Genomic DNA, 12354 nt, shown 5'->3' on the forward strand with positions numbered 1-12354 from the left:
TCTGCAAATATTTTCTAATCTAAGAAAGGAGATCCATGATTTCCCCATCCCTGGCTTAGTTGATATAATCACAGAACGTAGTCACAAATGTGGACGTTTTAATATGTTAACCCAGTGTAACATTATTACCTTCTTATGAAGTGTAAACAGTTCTCTGAATCAAGAAGAGAATAACTAACTGACAGAAGGTAACTTAATCCAGTGTTTGAGATTTTAAAAATTTAGCTCCGGACAAATTTTAACAATTTAAGAATGAGAGAGATTACTAACTGGAAGTTGCCCATGAGAGCAAGGGAAGGAAGAAATTTCTTCCTTATCCCCTGAGTCCCTACTGGGTAAGTTATTGGATCAGTAGTACATACTATATCCAGTGGAGGGGGAGAGACACACATGATACAGAAAGGCAGAGGGAGGAAGAAGCTTTAAGGAACAGGACCCCTGGCAGCTAAGAAAAGAGCTCCATATTGTGAGCATCAGAACTTGGAAATCCTACTAAGATATCTGCTCAGAAGAGAGGCTGCATCCAAGAGAATCTTTGTGGGAACTTGCAGGTCCTAAAATTGCTGGATTGTTAAATGTTGTTATAGGTGTTATAAATTGCCTTGCCTTACATGTATCATTAACATTGTGTTCTAAATTAAACCCACTCTTCAGCTGGACACTATATGTATTTGTGGAAGCATGTTTCCCAGGATTATGAGGAAAATGTTTGTTGCCACTACTTTTTTAACTATGTCAAAATAGTAAATACATTTGCTAAGGACTAATAGCATTTTTTTGGCTAATTATTAACTCTTGGAAGCTTAAGACCTATCATAGTAGGAGTAAAGTCCTGTAGAATTAACGCCCCCCCCAGAATCTGAATTAACAGTTATACTCTGGAGATCCAATCCATAAGTCTGAATGAAAATTGAGGAAAATAGCCCAAAGGGATGCTATTCCAGAAATTTTTTATCTCTCTTTTTTCTTTCTTTGCTTACTGCCCGTAAATTCTTTCATTTCCTTTTGATTTTTTGAAATGCCTATTAGACCCATGAAAATGAGAAATGAGAAGTCTGCCTTTAAAATCATCACTCTCAGATATGGTTCTTTGGAGACTCTATATTTAGGAATAACTGTTTTAAGAAACAGTCATGAAGTCTTTGCTGATAAGAAATTTTTTTAAAAGCAAATTTAAAAGTTTTACGTAGCAGGAAGGACAAAGTGTAAGAAAAAAAGGAAAAGGAAGATTAGATTAAATTTTCTCTGTCTAGAAAATGAGCACATTTAAAAGTTTTACGTAGCAGGAAGGACAGACTGGCATAGAAAAAAAGGAAAATGAAGATTAGATTAAATTTTCTGTCTAGAAGGTAAGCATATTTTAAAGTTTTACGTGACAGGAAGGACAGACTATCATAGAAAGGGAAAAGGAAGATTAGATTAAACTTTCTCTGTCTAGAAAATAATCAGTTTGGCCTACGAGATCTCCAAGATACCTTCCAACCCCATCTTTTGAAACTTTGCATTGTGAATGTCAATCTCTGAGAATATTATTGAGATTTCTATCAGTGGCTGAATGTACCTTTTTCAATAACCTCGGTACAACCTTTACAATTGCCCTTTCACTAGTGAGCTAGGTGCTTATTACCAAGGGACTATTTATCCAGTTTTTTAAGTCTTCATTTCTCATCTTCCCCTTTAGCACAGACTCCCCAGTGTGGCAGTAGTCTATATAATACACTCCTTGATTTGACTGCTACCATTTACATCCCAGAGAACCAGTTTGTTTTTTTCTGCAAACTTCTTTCTGGAAAGAACTTTGCTTATTTGTACTGACTTATTTCTGAGACTCCAGAGACTTGGCATACCTTTCTTCAAGAAAGATAATGCAACAAATGAAAAGTCAGCATCTTCAGCCATCTTTAGATGAAGTATGTATCTGAAAATTTTGAGATTTGAATATGAATATGAAGCATTTCTAATTTAGTTTTTAGAATATAGACCTTAATCTACGACAGCCAAATCCAGTTAAAAGTAATCTAATAGCAGATAAAATTCTCAAGATATTGATATGACAACAAATAGACAGAAAGATGAAAATGGTAAAATTTCTCCTGGGTTTGCTTTTATTTATAAGAAGGTACAATGTTTAGAATATTGAGTCTTGCTAAATCAAAAAAGGGACCTTTGCAGTTTTTATTTCAAATGACCTGTTCTTTGTGCCACCCTTTCTTGATGGAAGTGATTGTCTAATTTTGCATATGAGTTGAATAGTGCAATCACCACATTGAAAAGAAAAATGATTTTTGCCAGGGTCACACTGATCCATCAGTTAGATGGTAGCTGTCTCTCAAGATAGGAGTTTTCTGAAATCTAGGGCACTGCATGTGACACTCCTGTTAAATAAAAATAATAACAATGTTATACGATAAAGAAGAGGAAAAAGAGGAGAAAGAAGAAAATATAAAGCACTTTAATGTTTGCAAATTACAAGTGTTATGAGGAGTTATTGGCAAAAGGGAGCCACTGTAGGGGAATTGCAAATGATCTCATTGTATTCATTCTTCTATAACTGATGGCCCCTGTGCTATTATCCCTATCTAAAGAGATTAGGAAACTTTCTCAAAGGGTGACTATTGATTGTAACTTGTTCAGGGTTGCACAACTATTAAATGACTGAGGTCAAATTTGAATTCACTCTTCCTGACTCCAAGTCCATGATATATGATAGAGAGAGAGAGAGAGAGAGAGAGAGAGAGATGATAGATACAGTCTAATCTGATATTCTTTCATTTAGAATTAAACATTTCTGGTCTATATTTCAGAACAAAAGTTGTTCTATCAACCTCTGAGTTCTATAAGTTTGGAATGTTCACCTCTGTCCCTCCACAAGGTCTGGGTCTCCAGTTATAAATCTGAAGGGAGTGTGAAACTCTTTCAGTGTGAAACAGCCTAAAGTCCCTCTAATTGCATCTGCAAGTTTTACTGCAAAAGCTGTGAAAACAATCAATTAAGTACCATCCTGAAAAGGCAGGAATCTTCTCGGATTATCTAAATGAGAACCTGAATAAATTCTTATACTTATGACATTTTGGAAAGGAACAAACTCCAATGTTTTATTTGTCCATTTCGTTTCTAATAGCAACATAAAATATGGTGCCCGAAGAGGAGACAATAGTCCTGGCCTAATTGGATCTTTGTCAGTTCTGACATGGAATAGAACTTATGAATGGGTTAGAGAATCAATTTTATGATCCTTTGTCAAAATTGTATAAATATCAATTAGTCATTTAGTTCTGTTGTTGGCACTTGCAAGGATGCCATCCACCCATGGGCTTTGGTAAGGTCCTAGAAAATTAAACTTCATTTATAAAACTGTGTTATTTCACTTTTCTTAGCTTAAGGAATTCATGGTAGATAGATAGATAGATAGATAGATAGATAGATAGATAGATAGATAGATAGATAGATAGATAGATACATAGATAGATAGATAGATAGATAGATAGATAGATAGATAGATAGATAGATATAGATAGATAGAGTTGTGATTTATCCTAATATTCTACCCTGGACCCTCTTCACTTTTCTCTACATACTTTCTCACTTTATATTCCAGTCATCTCTGGGGAGTTCAATTATCATCTCTAAACAAATGACCCCTAATATATTCATTCATTCTCCCAAGAGACAAACTGCCTCTTGAATATATCAAACTGTATGTCCCATAGGTATCTCAAATTCAACCTATCATATCTTTTATCTTTCCAGAAAAACTCATCCACCTTCTGAACTTCCTTATTACTGTTGCAACCTCAGGGTCAGTCTCAATTTTTAACTCTTGTTCATTCATATATCTAATCAATTTCCAAATCTTTCCCTTTCTAACTTCATTAAAATCTCTTACATAAACCCCCATCTGTTCACTCATACAACTTTGACTGTGCTTCATTCCCTCATCATCTCTCATCTGAACTATTGCAGTACCCTCTTAATTGGTGTCTTGGTGGTGGAGTGGATATATGCTGGGACTGGAGTCAGGAAGACCTGAATTCAAATCCACACTCGGATATTTGATAGTCATGTGATTCTTGGCAAGTCACAACCTCTCTCTCAGTTTTGGATAAATGGGATGATATTTGCAAAGGGCTCTGAAAACCTTTAAATACTACATGAATGTTAGCTAATGTTATTGTTATTGCCAAATTTGTTAGGTCATTTTATTCATGTCCAACTTTTTGTTACCTCATTTGGTATTTCCTTGGCAGAGATAATAGAGTGGTTTGCCATTTCCTTCTCCAGCTATTTTACAGATGAGGAAACTGAGGCAAGCAGTGTTAAGTGTCTTTTGCCCAGGGTCACAAATAAGTATTTGAGGTCAGATTTGAACTCAAAAAGATGAATCTTCCTGACTTCAGGCCCCACACTCTGTCCACTCACCACCTAGATGCCCACAACAATTATAGCAATGTATAGTACAAGATGATGATTATGTCAAATTGTAATAAGAAACTCATCAATATTTAACTTTGTAATAATTAACTTTGTACATATTTTTCTAAGTTTTTAACACTTATATTTCAAAAGTAATTAAAGTTTAAAACTCTACCAAGACACCCTGTCCTAGGCAAAAGAGACCAGAAATAGGGGTGTGCCAGAGGAAGAACATAATTGGAACGCAAACACACATGCCTGCTTTCTTAATATTCTCAAGGGAGTTCTTGACTGTTCTTTTCCATATGTGGTAAGAACTTTGATCCACAAGTGGCAAAGTCAAAACTGTTCGCAGCCTTAAGGGGCTGCTCCGACTACGGAAGAATTTTGGCTTGTGTATGGGGTGGTGGTGGAAGAAGATGACAAAATTCTTGGAATAACCAGACTTTCTGGGTCTTCTAACTCAAAAGCCCTAAGATTACAGTAGCAGTCTTAGGAGGGTATGTAAAGATGAGGTCAGAGCAGCAATCTGTTGTTTGCATCCTCAGGCAAAAGAAAAAAAACAGCTATAAGAGTTTTGCTGTCCCCTTGATTTATGATTCATGGCTGTTTTAACCAGCTAGCATTCAAAAAATAGTCTAAGTTTATTTTTGTTTGAAGGTTGGCTTCTTTCATTACCTAATTACATGGCAAACTTAGCGTCCCCTCCAAAAATAGTTCTGTTTTTTGATTCTCAAACCATCTCTTTTGGTTCTGTATATATACATATATATATATATATATATATATATATATATAATTTTGATAGTATTTATGTAAAATAACCTTTACACATGACAATTCTATGGTCAGGTATGCATTTTATATGTTGTCACCTATGGGATTCCTACATTTATTTGACAATTGAATTATTTTTTTATTTTCAGAAAACAGATTTCATTATTAGTACCCATCATCCTTCAAGCTGAGCTTGCATATTTCTGGCAAATATTCCTCTATTAGTTTCCCAAGAGTAGCAAGACATTTGAGCCAATATTTAGTTTGTTTGCACAATCACCAGTGTAATTACTAAAACAGATGTTACCCAACAGCATTCTGTAGTTAGTTTTTCATTTTGTCCTGTCACATATCCAGTCTCCCCACCCACCTCACCCCATTCCCTTTTTGAATGGAGAAAAATATCAAGCAAAATATTTTCCAAGCTTAATTTCCCCCTCTATTTTTTCAGTTTTAAATGGCAACTGTTGTAAGCAAAAGCTATTCTAAATGTGTCCAAAAGAGGGAGATAAAAGTAAATTTTAAAAATAGCACGTAGTAAGTACCCTCATGTTTTCCATTGAATCAAATGGGATAAAGGAATAGTGGATAGTACTCCTTTCTCTAAACTTATCTCCATCCACCCATCAACCCAATTTTTTAATTCATTTTTTTAGGTTTTTGCAAGGCAAATGTGGTTAAGTAGCTTGCCCAAGGCCACACAGCTAGTAATTATTAAGTGTCTGAGACCAGATTTGAACCCAGGCACTCCTGACTCCAGGGCTGGTGCTTTATCCACTGCACTACCTAGCTGCCCCCAACCCAATTTTTTATCCTTTTTCTATCTTCTATAGGCTGGGTATAAATTTTCTCCACTCATTCACAAATCTATGAGAAATATGAGTAGTAAGCTGAGACCCTAGCAGTTGCCTGGTCTTTCTTCCCTAGTATCCCCAAATACTAACCAAAATAATGAACATGATGATGATGATGATAATCCTAGCAAAGTGCTTTACAAAAGTCAACTAATTTTACCCTTACAACAATCCCAGAAGTTTGGTGCTATTATCCTCATTTTACAAATGAGGAATCTGAAGCAAATAGAAGGTAAGTAACTTGCCCAGGATCATATAGCTATTAAACGTTTGAGGTCAAACTTGAACTCAGATCTTCCAGATTCCACTATCTCTACTCACAGCACCAAATGAAAGTCAAATGAAAACTCTAAATCTAAACACCTTCTTTATTGTCTTCTCTCAGTTTTTGTCTCACTATTCTTCCTATTAAAGTAGTTACTTAGGCAACTTTTGTCTAAATATATAAACTATCTTTCATGTGGTTCTTACTAGGGATGAGCTTATATACCTTAAATGGTTTTATAAATGTGATATTATCATTATGATTAATTTTATGCACACTCTGACTCAATAAAATATACAACTTTTAGCCATTGTTATTTGGAATTGTTGTTTCTAAATGAGGACTCATAAACTTAAAAATGCCCTACTCAATACAAATGATATTCTATCAAAAAGTATTTCTATAAGTTTAAAATAAATTATTTTTCTTTTTATTATGAACATGAAAAATCCTTTCATGATTTATATGTTAAAGAATGGCTCTTGTTCTTATATATTATCATTATCCTATATTTACTCAATATCAGTACTCTCAGAGAAATTTGCTACCTAGATTTTTTTGGAATGAATAAAAAAGCATTTATTAAACACCATGTGTCAAGCACTATACTAAACACTAGGGATATAAATATAAAAGCGAGACAGTCCTTGGCCTCATGGAGCTTACATTCAAATAAAAGAAGACTATACAATTAGGGAAGCTAGAGTTCAAAACGGGAAGAGGAACAGAGGAGGGTATGCACAGGGAATCATGTTTTGTGCATGATTGCTGAAATAGTCTGGTTCCAGTAAGATGAGATCAGTGTTCCCACATTTGAACTCAAGGTATTGGAGAGCAAACTGGTTCCCCCAGGGAGGAGGGGTGGGGGAGTTAACAATTGGCTAAAGTGCATGGGGCATAGTTGAGATATTGCTAGGGAAAATAGTGAGTGGTATATTTCTGGTCAAGATAAGGTGAAAACTTACCAATCATAGCCCAAGGAATCCAAATTCTAGTGAGTAGTGGAGCAATATCAGAATGCTAGTGGCATGATTTGTGGATGTCCGGTTAACTGTTTCCTGTTCAATTCTAACTATATTAATTTTGTATTTGTACAAAAACTTCAATTTGATATAACCATAATTATCCATTTTAATTCCTATGATCTTCTCTGTCCCTTGTTTGGTCAAGGATTCTTCTTTTATTCTTTTTGTTGATCCCCTAATTCGTTTAAAATATATTTTTATATCTAGGTCTTCTCTCCATTCAGAGATGATTGTAGTATAAGGTGTGAACTTTGTTTATCAAATCTAATTTTTTCTAAGCTGTTCTCCAGTTTTACATCCATTCAAATAGTGTGTCCTTATTCCAATACTTGGAGGAAAATTACAAATTTTTATTCAGCTTTGATATTTTCATTAGCAATACTTGATATTCCTATATTCTATTAAAGATCTCTCTTTCCCCTAAAAAATTATAATCAGTTTTGCAGGATAATTTATTCTGCTTTATGAGCCTTTATCTTTTGCTTATAAAGTTTTGCAAAATTTCTCTTGTTTATGGTACATACAGCATTATGTAATGCTGTCTATGTTTCCTTGGAAATTGAACTATTGCTTTTCTGACCATTTGAATTATTTTTTTAACCCAGAAGCTCTGGACTTTAACTATGATATTCTTTTGTGGTTTTAGTATGAGGTTTCTTTCAGAGGATAATCAGTGGATATTTTTTTTTATTTTTGATTAGACCTATGGTTACAGTAAGTTGAAAAAGTTTTTATTATAATTTCTTTAACCATGGTGTCCAAAATTTTTTGATTGATCATGATTTTCATTCAGGAATCAGATGATTCTTAAATTATCTCTGCTCAACCTCTTTTCTAGGTTAGGGTATTTTTGATAGTACAACTTATATACTCTTTAATTTTTTTTTCAATCTTTTTACTTTGTTTTTTTTATGGAGTCATTCTGAATATTTTCTCCAATCTATTTTTCAGGGAATCCATTATTTGGGTAAGGTTTTTCACCTTCTGTTCTGAACTATTTATTCTCTTCCCATTTTTTTCTTTCAGAAGTTTAAATTTCATTTATTATCTCATTTCATTTTTTCCATCCATTCTTATAATCTTCGTGACTAAATCATTTCTTCCTATGAAACTCTACTTATAGACATTATGGGATAACACTCTTCTCACTTTATCTCTTGGGTTTCTCTTCACCTATAGTATTTCTTAACAGTGCATCGTGTTTTGTTTGCGCATATTTACAGCCTCAGTTCTTTTGTTGGGACTTTGCCCTTGGATTAATCACAATCTTGAATAAATTGAGTGATACTTATTTGACCCTATCTCCTTTAAGATCTGAATGCCACTTCCAATGCCAATCTGGAAGGAGGTGAGGGAGTGTTGTTATTAGGTCTTATTTTCTGGCTCAAATCCCTTAGTTCTGTCTTTGCCTCCTGGTGACTCACTTTGAATTCTGGACTTGGTCATTGTCTATAGGCTTCCCTCTCTCCCTTCTCTCAGCCCTCACTGTAAGCACTTGTCCACCTGCTTTTAGCTTCTAGGTTCCAAAGAGTTCTAAGTTCCTATTCCATGACCTCTGGAGTCTGATTCTTTCCTCAACTTCTGTTACAACAGTTCAAGACCAGGATTCAGTTTTAAGCCCACAACTTGTATTCCATCCCTGATTTAATCGGATTTAGGATTGATTACAAGGGCAATAGAGTAGTCAAATGTCACTGTGGGTAGACCCAGGCCTGAAGTCAGGAAGGCACATCTTGCATAAAAATTTGACCTCACACACTTACTAGTTATGTGACTCTGGACTCATTTAATCCTGTTACCTCAGTTCCCCTTTTGTAAATGAACTGGAGAAGGAAATAGAAAACTACTCAAATATCTTTACCAAGAAAATCTCAAATAGGGTCACAAAGAGTTGGAGATGACTGAAAAAATGATTCAATAAAAACAATACGAGCAATAACAAGGTATGACCAAGGGCAAGTTTCTTAATTTCCCTCAACCTCAGTTTCCCCAACTGTAAAATGGGGAAAATAGTAATACCTACCTCCCACAGTTGTTGTGGGGGGAAATGAGATAATACTGATAAAGCACTTTGCAAACTTTAAAACTCAAATATAAATGAAGAAACTGACCCCCACAATACATTGTCCAAGGTCACTTGGGCTGTAAACAATAGCATAATTCAAACTTGTATTCTTTCTGTCAAAACTAGAGGTCTTGGACAGCTAGGTGACACAGTGGATAGAACACCAGCCCTGGAGTCAGAAGTACCTGAGTTCAAATCCAGCCTCAGACACTTAATAATTACCTAACTATGAGGCCTTGGGCAAGCCACTTAATCCTTGCAAAAAGAAAAAAAAACCTTAAAAAAAAACCAGAGGTCTTTCTAGTTTACTGAGCAACAGAAATGGAATGTCATTATTAATTTAATCACTACCTCTGAAAAATTTACTAAACATACTGGTGGTATGAGTCAAAGGTGTCATATTTATATAAAAAAGCCAGGCATTGGGCGGCTAGGTGGCGTAGTGGATAAAGCACCGGCCTTGGAGTCAGTAGTACCTGGGTTCAAATCTGGTCTCAGACACTTAATAATTACTTAGCTGTGTGGCCTTGGGCAAGCCACTTAACCCCATTTGCCTTGCAAAAAAAAAAAACCTAAGAAAAAGCCAGGAATTACTAATATCTATTTAATCAAGTTCACCACAAAAGTCCTCCTCTTAAATCTCCATATGGCAGAGAAGTGATTCTAAATTTTTGAAAATCACTACTAGAAGACAAACTTTGGTATATTCAGTGAAATCAGAAAGGTTTCAAGATTTACAGGTTTGGTGAAAAGCTATGTATGGATCTGCTATGTAAGGACCTAGAGCTGAAATAGGGAAAAGCTTATTACCCAAGGATTGCTGACCAGATGATGAGCTTTTCACTTATAACTCTAAAAGATCATCTACAAAGACATAGAATGATAAATTAAAATTGTGGCGTAGTGGATAAAGCACTGGCCGTGGAGTCAGGAGCGCCTGGGTTCAAATCTGGTCTCAGACCCTTAGTGATTGCCTAGCTGTGTGGCCTTGGGCAGGCCACTTAACCCCGTTTGCCTTGCAAAAAAAAAATAATAATAATAATAAATTAAAATTACATTTTTTCTTTCCAGCTACTGACTTAGTAAACAATTGATATGAAATATTAAGCCTAGTGTCCCAAAGGAATTAAAGGTCACTCACAAAGTAAAGCTATAAAACCATCTGACTGAATATTAAATTTTTTATTAGCATGATCAAATGTAATCTTTGTTATTTTCCTAAAGGAATTTACTTTCCTCTTCCCCTACCTTTCACTCAATGAATCATTTCTTTTGCTTACTCCCAAATTTTCTCCAAAAAAGTAACATTCACTGTGGCAAATTGCTGTCAGTCTTCTCCTGTTCTTTTCCCTTTTTTCTCTTTCCTGATTTATTACTTGGTGTTTGCCCCAGACTCAGCAGAGTGACATCAGTTTTCTTTCATAGAATTGCAGATGGGTCACTTGAAAGATTTTTGCCGCAGTGGTGACCAAACCTAGAAAGAAATACCCCCACTTCAGCATTATTCATTAAATAAATATATTCCATATTCTTTACCTTGATGGTAGGATTACCCTGTTAACATCAATATTCTTCTAATGGTGTGGCATTATGGCTAGAGAGGCAGCCTAGAAACTAGAACAGATTAAGATTTTGAAAACCTCTCTGACATATCCTGCCTGTGTTACCTTGGGTAAATCATATAATCTCTTAGTGGTATCAAATTCAAATAGAAAGGGATTCCTCAGTGGCAAACAGACTCAGAAAAACCACAAATTAACATTATTTGTTTTGTATAATTTTTTATTTTGTTAAACCTTTCACAATTACATTTTTTTGGTTTTGGGTTTTTTTTTTTTTAGGTTTTTGCAAGGCAAATGGGGTTAAGTGGCTTGCCCAAGGCCACACAGCTAGGTAATTATTAAGTGTCTGTCTGAGACCGGATTTGAACCCAGGACTCCTGACTCCAGGGCCAGTGCTTTATCCACTGTGCCACCTAGCTGCCCCCACAATTATATTTTAATCTGGTTCTGGCTAAACTGGGGGAGTGATACTGGTGCTTGTGGTTTTCTGAGTCATTATGTTTGCTCCCTGACTGGAATTTGACACCTCTGCTTGCATAATTTTCTAAAACTATAAATTTCAGAGAAAAGCTTCTGACCTGCTTCTGGCAAGAGAGTGTGGACCTCCCCATACTATTGAAATCACAAATCCAGTCCCTATCCCTACTCTTGCAGTGATTATATATGGTTATAAATTATGGAAAAAATGATCTGAGAAAAATTAAACTTACTTACAATCCAAAACCCAATGGAACCTCACATAGCAGGGAAGTGGCTGAAAAGATATTATCAAAACCATATAAAACAAGCATTGTTTTCTCCATGTTCTCCTCTTTTTTACTGTTCTTTTTTAGTCTTCTTTTCTAGATAATCTTTTGTGTCCCTTCCCCTAACTAAGGGTCCTCTCTAAACCTCGTCTCTTCTTTTCATTCCTACTCTCCATATATTGTATTCCAGTCTAAATAACTATTCACCAGAATTAATATTTCTATATCACTTTCTTATTTACAGATGCATCAATTCCACCCTAACCTGTGCCTCTTCTAAGTCAAGAATCAGCTCCAAAAAATGATTAATAAAATAAAAAAATTAAAAATATAAAGAAAAAATAAAAAAGGAATTTAAAAACAATAACAAAAACAAAAAATAAAAATAATCAGCTCACATGCCATCTCCAAGTCTTCCCTGATCCCCTTAGTCAGAAGTGTTCTTTCCCTCATCTTCTATGGAGTCTCTCCAAGCTTACTTTCTGAGGAGCCTTCTTCCAGGAGTCATGATGATGTGAAATGGAAACTGGATCATATGTAGACATTCTGAAAGCAGTTCCTGCCTGCTAATTAAGTAGTCAAGAGGAACTTTTTAATTAAACTGGTAGCTGGTTGGTTCTTGTACTTCATTATTGAAAAAGACCAAA

General features: G+C 35.1%; 1 long non-coding RNA gene across 1 annotated transcript; it reads right to left on the bottom strand.

The window, feature by feature from the left end:
- Positions 1-2294: 2294 nt before the first annotated feature.
- On the bottom strand, positions 2295-12189 carry LOC141500425 (uncharacterized). Its single transcript, XR_012471922.1, has 3 exons — positions 12106-12189; positions 10648-10873; positions 2295-2375 (listed from the first exon to the last, which is right to left on the bottom strand). It is a non-coding gene; the product is annotated as an uncharacterized LOC141500425 (long non-coding RNA).
- Positions 12190-12354: the final 165 nt, after the last annotated feature.

This window comes from Macrotis lagotis, chromosome X, assembly GCF_037893015.1.
Source record: "Macrotis lagotis isolate mMagLag1 chromosome X, bilby.v1.9.chrom.fasta, whole genome shotgun sequence".
Classification (NCBI taxonomy): domain Eukaryota; kingdom Metazoa; phylum Chordata; class Mammalia; order Peramelemorphia; family Peramelidae; genus Macrotis; species Macrotis lagotis.